Below are 10,723 nucleotides of genomic sequence, written 5' to 3' on the forward strand. Positions count from 1 at the left end.
TGTAAAGTAAGCGCAACTTTAGTTCATTAAATTGCCGAGACGAGTAGATTGATTTATAACACTGTCTTGATTGTCGGCTTGTGTTGCATACTCTCTTGCCATAGTAAAAAAAAACAACCTAATTTATCTTAGGTACAAACCAAATGCTTGGCGCAGATATTTTAAAATGTTAATTTAAAGAAATTAAAACATTTTTTTTTGTTAATTATTTCTATGTATGTCATAATGGAGAACACTTCTCAGTTCGCGGGTTCGCTCATTTTGAAATTCGTTGTGTAAACGTCAGGTGGACCTTATTTAAGGTGAAATAATACCGAAGATAATAACGAGCCATCCTGTATGTGCGAATGTTTTAATATAATTTAAATCTGTTAGAAATAAGCACAGAATTGGTTTATTTCGTCGCAATTTGTTATTTTAGTCTCTTTGGGCGCACGCCTGTTGAGGGCCCAGAACACGAGAGGTATAAAAAATTTAGTAAAATGAAGCAGTTGTCATCTCGATTCGAATTTCCACCGTAATGCTCTCTTGTAGTGGTTTTGGCAACTGGGCTTTCTGTACTGCTTGCCCTAATTTATTTTACTTTCCTGGTCCAATGTCTCAAAAAAGACAAATTATACTGGTCTAGTGAAAAACAACGCCAGCTGGTTAATAACCATAACTCGCTTGTGGAAAACAAAACCCGGGATTATTGTACTGTTCATTCACCAATGGGAGGTTTTAAGATGCCGAGGATGAAGCCGAAGTACGCTTTCTTTATTATCACGTTTTTATTTTTCGGCTAAAAATATTGGCACTGAATTTCTTCTCTTTGACACTTCTATCATTCACTTGGCTCTTAACTAACGGATCAACCCGCTTTTAAAATATCTAATTCCAGCGCTAATTGTTTCATACAAATCGCAATAATTGCACGCTACTCAGCTAGCGAGTGCTCAATGCTTTCTTTACATTACTTTTTATCTTTCAATTGTTTTCATTGCCTACTAGTTGAACATTTTTTTTTAAAAAGGACAGATGGACAGATGATTTTTTTCTTTCCTGTAAAGAATTCCATATTCCACAGGATCGTGTTGTTAAGTTCGATTGTGCTTTCTCGGAAACTATCGTATCAGTGTTTTATTAGAACAATATAGCACCGGGGGTCTGGAGGGTGTTTGTTTGTTTATTTATTTATTTATTATCCTTCTCTTGTTCTGGCGCCAATTATGGAATACCCCCCAACAGTACCCCCAACAACGGAAGCTATATTTTTATATTCAAGATGGATATAATATTAAATAAAAAACAGGGGGATTCCAAATGACTTATTTTTAACCACCTCCTTAAGCATACCTATACTGACTTAATAACCTTAAATCAAAATACTAAAATACAAGGTCCCTTGCAAATGACATAATACCTTTATCGGAATACGGAGGGTTTGGAAGGTTAGCACGCCATCATACACTTGATGGAAAAGAAAATAATTGTGACCTTAAAGAAGAAAAGAAAATAGATGGTATAGTAGAGATTGTACTCCAAATGACGACCCTTTAAACTGCAAAAAAGTTATTAGTGCAAGAACTGTTGTATGCGATGAATTTAAAATTACGAAAAAAAGTTTTAGATTTGCTATTTTGAGGTTGTATAAATTCAACCCCCAAATATCCTAGAGGCACCGCAACTGCATTGCCAAAGTCAATAACATCTCCCTTGCTTTCCTGCATCTATAGCTAGCCCCGCAGTTGGTAGTATAACAAAGGCAAAAAATGGTTTGTAAAATTTCGAAGTTCAGCAGTGGTTGGAGAAATCGCTTCCTTCAGAGCAATGGGGGTGAGAAAAGAGGTGACGGTGGCGAGTCCACCCAGTAAGGAACACACCTCCGTCAGTCCCAGAGGTTGTATTACATTTTGACGAATAGTTATAATAAGCATTCTCCCTTTGCTGGAGGACCCTATGGATTGATTGTAAGTCGTGAAGACTTTTGTAACGCAAACGGGTATAATTTTGAAGAGATATAGCAACAAAGTAGGTGGATGACTATTATTTATTTGTATTAATAATTATGACAAATGCAAGCAGTCATCGGCAACTTGTATTTATAAATTCGATTTTTCGTCCAAGATTTTTCAGTAATACGCGGCAGAGGACAGAACGAGTTAATTGACGTACCCAAGTTGAACTATCAACCGTCTTAACTTCAACATGCCGTAGGGAATTAAAAGCACTTCGTTCTGCAGAAGTGGAAACTTGTCTACAGAACTGCAAACGATCTCAATCGTCGTCAAAGGAACGGATAATACTTTCACTATTCTAGGAATCGCTAATAACTGGATCATTTTTCAAGTTAATGTAGCAAACTATGTCAAACAACATCAAGACGATCGAGTGGAAAGGAACTGCTTTTAAATTACTTCGATGAGTCGATGTTCACTGAAATAGAACGCCTGAAGCGATTCTGCTGTTCCTGAATACTAAGGAAGACAAAAAAGCTCTCGCAACTTTTTATTGCTTTTCAGCACCGAACGCACTTTACCCATTTGTATTTTAGTCGTCTCTTTTCTCTCGTCATTTTGAATTATTTATTTATTACGTTCTAAGGTTATCTACAACCCTTCGATTTTGATATATAAGGGCGCAGACAAGAACAATTAATCACGTCGCAAAACGTCTGAAAAGGTGGACCTCAACGCAACAAATTAGTAGCGTTCCTTTGAAAGTAATTGAAACTTAATAAATGTCGGATTAGGTATGCAAATTTTGGTTTGTGAAAATCTCTTCAATTAAAGTAAATTTGAATTTAAAATTAGGCTTCGGGTACTGAATATATTTTTCAGATGTAGATGTTCAAATGCAATTTACAGGTAAAGCTTTTAGGAGTATCCCTTCGCCAGAAATATTTTAACTAATATGCGGGTGGCGTTTTTACATCGTAAGTAGCATGCTGGAATACGCGAATCTTCTGGTGCCGGTGACTGACCACAGGCATATTATGTAGCACGCTCAGTGCTCTAAGCTAAGATAATCAAGGAAACATCCTACTTTTTGGACACCAACACCATACATAGCGAATGCCATATAACAGTACCATGGATCGTTTACCCATTACACAGTACAGATCATGTACCTACTTGGGCTGTAGAAATCAGAAAATGTAGCAATAATGCTCGACATTTAATGAGAAGATATTAAAATAATGAACAATATGCACATTAGGTAATCGATTTATAATTAAGGTCGGAATGTAATCAGTTCAGTGGCCAATTCTGTAAATGACAAGACCTTTTAAGTGGTTTTGCGTTCAATCAATATATATCGGTTTTCAATTTGTAGAAGTTTAATCATAACAGCGACATTGTGCATGTGGCATCGCTCCTATTAAACGTTACTGAACTTTCCTTTGATTAACGGCCCGTTCAACGCATATTATCATCAAAATTTTAAGGGGACAATTAAATGCGTCCCATTCGCCTTACTACATATAACGTGTGCACATTGTGTGAATTTAATATAATTAATTTGGGACGGGTGGCATTATCCGAAATGTAACATTCGTCGTGACGATAGCGAGGTAATAAATTTTAAAGAGGCCATTTTGTTGTAATAGCATTTCAACTAATTTAGTTCCAAGTTACAGATTCATTAATATTAATCAATTGTAATGGGTGATAAAGACGCTATCGTTATTTCAGTCAGTAGGTACCGTTTTATGAGTTTACATGAGACGAACACCCCAATTTATACTACACAATCTACAGCATTGGATTGATTGGAATGATTTAAACAGCACTGCACTGAGGAATGGCTGAATCAAGTTCTTTATGTGTGATGTTTTCTTTGATTTTGTTAATATATAGATTTTTTTGAAAACTTCTCAAAAAGTATATATAATAAACAACCTCGCAGTAAATACATGAAGCAACTTGCTGTCATAGTGCAAATTCTTTACAACAGGTTGCTCTATTAACGCCAAACTTCTCAATCTTGTGCCATAATTTCCTCTATAATTAAATAATTCAGTCGTTTCCATAAACTCTCGAAAAAGTGCTCGTACCTACATATAAAATTTGTATCGAAAGGGGCCAAACTTCACTCGTCTGTTTTAAGCAGTATTAGATGTCACGAAGGGTCGTTTCTAAATCGAGGTCTTCTAAACTCTGAGTTTTTGATACTTGTAAATCTTCACAAACTATAGAATCGAGTGAAAAATCTGTATTAATCTTCAAATTTGCAGAAGAATTCAACTTAATTAATATGAAACTGTGGCACTGCGTGCGTATCTTTTTCTTTTAAAGTAGTTAGAGCGCGTAGGTAAAAGTAACAAGAAGTTGGTGAAAATTTGGTCACTTATTCACTGAGAGACGCACTTTCTAATGGTCAAAAGAAAAAAGTGTTCCTATGTGCCGTTTCTGAGATATTTGACAGTAAAAACAGGGTATTTTAACATGGGCTCTTATGGACAGACTCAGTTTTTCTGAGCTAGCGAAGGTATTTGTATCAAGACTTAAATGAGATGGGTCTCATTAGAAGCGAAATTTTGTGACGAATCTAAATATGCACGGAAAAGTACATGTTCATGATGAAATAAGGAAGATATTTACCGCCGGAGCGGCGTCTGCTCTGACGCGGCGGCACGCTATACAGCACGCGTTTAAATCTGATGACTTTTCCACTAGGTCTAGTATATAGCTGAGCTAGGACAATCTTTTCCTTCTTCTGCTGAGCACTTTTCTTCACAAAAGGCATGGTGCCTTTCAAAAAGAATACCAAAACCAGCGATATTTATTAAGGCCTGCACACGTCTTGTTGACACACTGCCCGGATCGAGATCAAGATAGCGGCTGGGGATCTCTCGCGCCAACATCGAAAAACCAAATCCACTACACCGACTTCACGTAAAACGCCAAATTATTTAGTTTCCCGGCTTTTACATACGTCGCACATACGTTTTGATTAAAAATAAATATATTCGTTTAGGAATTACCGCTTACACTGTGAATATTTAGTCGCGGTGTGTCGTCAACATTTAGTGTGCAAAGGTTTGGAACAGGGTCGAAAAGTAGGGAGACTAGTCAAGTTGACTACTGTATATACCTTTTTAAAAATCATGTAAGACGTTTGCATTGTGCTGAGGTACAAAATACCACTCATACCGTATTTCTAATTATGTTTCCTTCATAACAACATTTTTTGGAGACGTTTACCGTAAGTAATAGGTAGGCCGAGTACATCACTTGACTTCAGCCGAACGCGCTCTAACTAAGAAAATGTTCTTAAAAGGGATATTTTATTCAATGATTGAGTTATTCTAAAAAAATGTTAACAATGGAAACGTTTATGTTTTCGTATATTGGTACAAACTTACGAGTACAATTGATATGAAATTTGGTACAATTGATTTTCAGTCACCCATTGGTTGTGGCCAACTTCACGAGAGCCATAATTAATTAAATTAAAGAAGATTCTCTAGTGTTGATTGTTTCTTGAATTGGACTGATTTAATATGTCTGGATAGACGTCCCCTTGTTCCACAAGTGTGTGAGTATACTATCGAAGACTAAATAATAAAATAGCGCCTGCACCTGATAAACTAGATCTGTAAATAAATAAACTCATTTACAACAATTTCCACACGCGTCTTGTAAATGAGAACAAGGATTCACTTTACAATGAAATAACTGGAAGTTAATACAGCGGAAATTTTATTTGCAGTAATTACGAGGACACGCTTTTTTATGAGACACAATCCCTCGGGAAATTTCCTTCAACCAGATGGAGTTTATCGGATTGAACTAGCTACAACCACTACAGATGCACTTGTAAAAGCATGGGGATTTGTTCGTTATGATAAAACTAAAAGCAGTGGTGACCAATTCACTTAGCCTAAAGATGCATTCCGCCACCGCCGCCGCCGCCGCCACCAGCAACCGAAGCTTTTGAAATGTTAAAATAACAAAGGGAAATGGACCGAATCTAAAGTTGAGTAAACAAGTTTTGGGTTTCGAAGTGAAATCCCGAAGTACAGACTTTGGACAATATGTACATATGGATTTTACGGGGATTTGGAACGTTAAAGGGACTGTCGAGTAAGAAATTTTACAATAGCAATTGTTTTGGATTTAAATATTTGCTTTACATTCCCAAACCGTCAAAATTTATCGGCGGCCGCTTTAATTAATTTAGGCTCTACTAAAATTTGGGTTAGATCGCCTACTGCTTAATTAGCTCCCTACTCCTGCCGCAAAGTTATTGGAATCTCATCAAAATAATTACACCAGATTAATGATGGCGTTCAGTTTCCATAACAACTGTAGAAATGCCGATCCTATTATTAGAAAGGTGAATAATGACCATAATCCACATTAGACCAAAGTTTCCAGGAAATCCTAATTGTATAATCAATTGATGGGTTCGGGTTAAATAAATGGTTTTTGTTGCGGGATTAATTCGGAAATTTCGGCGCGGAATTTACGGGCATATTTTAGAATAAGTTCGAGAGAGCGGGAACTGATCAATACGGTTCATGTTTGTTCTGCATTATTCCGGCATTGTAGAAACTTTTTTTCGAAAAGTTGTTTTAAGCGGCTCATTGAACAGAATGAAGCAGATCGTAAATTTTTATTATCAACAATAATCAAAATTATAATTAACAAAATTAATTGAAAGTTACTTTTAATTATGAGGGTGCCCGATAGGAATATTATGCAAATCTCTTTTGTAGGACTCCACTGAAAACATGCCAGAAATTTAAAATCTGGAAAACCTTAGTTTCAGTTAAGAACTATGGCACCATATTATATCTGCATCGAGCCCAAGGTTTTTATGTTTCTGTTTTAAGAAATGTCACCCTGTGTCGGATAATTAGTAACGTGTAACTGTTTCCTTCAGCCTGTATTACATAATTTGATGCAAATTGAAACACACATCATTTAGAAAAAGTGACAATATCAAACGGCCAAATAAACAAACGGCAGCTGATAAATTACGCCGATAAATTTACCGAATACGTGCACAGGAAGAATAACAAAACAACCACAACGATGTTATCTTAAAACTGTAACAGATGTCTTGGTAACATTACTATTGACTTCCTGGGAGTTATTTTTCAAAATTGCATACGTTTAGGGATGTTACGACGCGACGTCGTGTAACTTTAAACCAATTTGTGTTTTGCTTCCGCTAAGTTCAGATTTTAAAACGTTGTTTTAACTGTCATATTTCTATAAAAAATATCGGGGTCCGTATCACATTTACTAGTATCATATTACAATTTTCCATTTCGGGACGGTTTAAAATTCTAATGCGTTCAAAAGCAGTGTTTTTCTCCAATCTTATAATAAGCCACATAATTGCAATTGCTAGCGTATAATCGCTTTCCTTTCACCTTCGTGAAAACTCAAAAAGCGCTTTACGCCATATTATGAAATACATATGTAGTAAGCATCTAATGGTAACCATTTTACTTACGCCACATTTTATAAAATTGCGTTGTGATACAACGGGCACACTTCTATTAAGAAACATCGGAAAAATACGATGAACAATTTACCAAGATAGTGAAATTTGCCGTTATAACCATACCCATGTAGATACTTATAATGATATTTCAATATTAAACAAGGAGAGATCATTAATTTAATAGTTATTTACATCAGGAAGGAAATCAGGAAAATGACGCATAATACTGGAGAGGAAATATTGAAGCCCCTTCGGGCCCGAGTACTTTAAAACCAACAAGTAGTTCAATGATATTTATGTCAAGACTTAACAAGCACCTTTTTTCTAAGATTATCTGTAATACAGAACATAGTTATTGGTCACCTCACCAGTTTGTGACTTTCGAAGGATCACCACCTTTACGAGAAGAACTGTTCTTGCTTCATGAAAACAAACCAGTATTAGATATAACTTTCACTTTCAGCCAGCAGCACTTCAGATGTTCTTCCACATTTTTAACCCGCATCAAAGGATTTGTATCCACACGAATTGTTTTCGTTGCAGCAAGAACTGCATCATGATTAATTTTGGACTATCTCGTAATCAAAGTTCATCCCCTCATCAATGTAATCATTTAAACTGGGATTTAAGTTAAGGATATAAGAGTGTCTTGTACAATCATTTGGTTTTGAAAAACGTTGCGAAATTATTTAAAAATTTCTTCCAGTTACTAAATTACATCCTTTTTTGTCCCCATCGAGAATTCTATGCACTGCTTTTTGCCGTCGATTATAAAACTCGAACTGCAATAAGTCGTATTCGAAGTATGTTACTTTCCTCTCTAGTGGTTTTGGTGTGTTAGCCTGTAACTTTTGAACTAGTAGCCCAATCTTCAAACCGTTTGAAATTATGGATTCTACAGGCCACATTCTAAAATCGACTGCACCAAAATTTCTCGAGAAAACACTTCTTCTTATTAATTTTGGTGCGTAGAATCCAAAACAATTCGCACTTTTTCGATTAGACTTCTCAATCAAAAGTTATAGACTAGAAACCAATTTCGAAAGAAAATTCAAAGGACTGTAACTTTTGAAGTAGTAGCCCAATCTTGGAACTGTTTGAAATTATTACTTTTACTCCCCTTAAATTTGTATATAACAATAGAAAAATATTTGATTTGTGTAAAGTATTTACTATTTAGTATTCAAATATTTTTTGAAAGTATTCTGCCCAGCTCTGGTCTATACCTTCATAAATAAATTCTTTTCATGGAGTGGAGCTTTTTGTTTATTAAGTCTCTTAGTGTACAATGGAAAATGTGCTTAAGAAATTATTATTGTATTGTGTCATGCACACACGAAATAAAAATCATTACTTTCACTGTCAAAATTAGACAAACAAACTCATTAATAACTCGCAGAATAACACTCCTGATTTTAGAAAAATGAGCTGTATTTGCAATAGCACCTTACTATCTTCATCGCCGTAATTCACAGAAAATGAGACGCTAACGTTTGTAACGTCGCGTCGGTAATACAGAACACGCATGTATCAAATCCAAAACGCATATACATAACATATCATCCCATGTATATACATAGCACATCCAAAATGTATATTTATAGAATATCCATACTGAACATAAAATACATAATGCCTATCCTATAATGAATATACATAGTATATACATAAGATGGACAGGATATTCCCTGTACATTATGGATTTAAAATGTATATAATAATAATAATAATAATAATAACTACAAATTCCTACAATATACAAAATCCTTACATCATGCATTACAAACAAAATATACCAACACTGTACTGATAACAACATTTTATACGAAGAACAAAAAGGGTGTACCAAGTATTCCAGAGGATGTAAAGAGCAACTCATTATAGACTCTGTTATACTTGAACAATCCAGACATAACAAACGAAACATACACACTGCATACATTGATTACAAAAAAGCATTCGATTCAGTACCACACTCTTGGTTACAACAAGTACTCTCAATATACAAGGTCAGCAACAATATTACACAATTCCTCAATTACATAATGTCATGTTGGAACACTACGTTAACACTTACACTAAACGACACAAAACTTATTACCGACCCAATACAAATTAAAAGAGGAATTTTTCAAGGCGATTCTTTAAGTCCGCTCTGGTTTTGTCTTGCTCTTAATCCACTTTCATATTTGTTAAACACTACTAACTTTGGTTACAATATTAAACACAACCACGAAATACATCACAACATTACACACCTGTTTTACATGGACGATCTTAAATTATACTCTTCCACAAGCATAAAACTTAATCACCTTCTACACATTACCGAAACATTCTCAGGTGACATACAAATGGACTTTGGAATTGATAAATGTAAAACACAACACATCACAGCTGGTAAAAGACAACTTTTAGATTATGAGCTAGAACAGGGTAATTTAATAAATTCCATGGACGAGAATGAAACTTATAAATATCTTGGTTTTCAGCAAAATACACATATTAAACATACGAGTATAAAACAAACACTTATCACACAATACCTACAAAGAGTACGCAGTATACTTAAAACAAAATTACACGGTAGAAATACAATCAAAGCTATTAACACTTATGCCACACCAGTGCTTACATACTCTTTCGGGATTATACGTTGGACAAATACAGATTTAGAACAAATACAGAGAAACACACGTACACTATTAACAAAACACCATATACATCACCCTCACTTCTCCACTATACGACTTTACCTTCCTCGTTCGGAAGGAGGTAGAGGACTTACAGATATAAAACTATTGCACCAAACACAAATACACAATTTACGACAATACTTTTATAACAAATCAGATACTTCAGTTTTACACAAAACAGTAACATATGCAGATAAATCTTACACACCACTTAATCTACACGAAACTAATATACTCCCACCCACATCCAAACTTACATCACAAATAACATACAAATATGGAACCAAAAGCCTTTACATGGACGATTTCCACAAGAGGTTAGCCAGGGTTGTGTTGATTCTATAGCAACGCACAGTTGGTTGTCTGAATGTGATATCTTCCCGGAGACTGAGGGTTTCATGTTAGCAATACAAGACCAGGCCATTAACACACGTAACTATAAAAAACACATACATAAAGACAAAACAGTGACAAATGATTCTTGTCGACTCTGTTCACAAACATCAGAAACAATCCAACATATAATATCGGCATGCACACGACTCGCACAAACTGAATACAAACATCGACACGATCAGGTAGCTAAA

The sequence above is a fragment of the Photinus pyralis genome, unplaced genomic scaffold (assembly GCF_008802855.1).
Source record: "Photinus pyralis isolate 1611_PpyrPB1 unplaced genomic scaffold, Ppyr1.3 Ppyr1.4_LG6, whole genome shotgun sequence".
Taxonomy (NCBI): Eukaryota; Metazoa; Arthropoda; class Insecta; order Coleoptera; family Lampyridae; genus Photinus; species Photinus pyralis.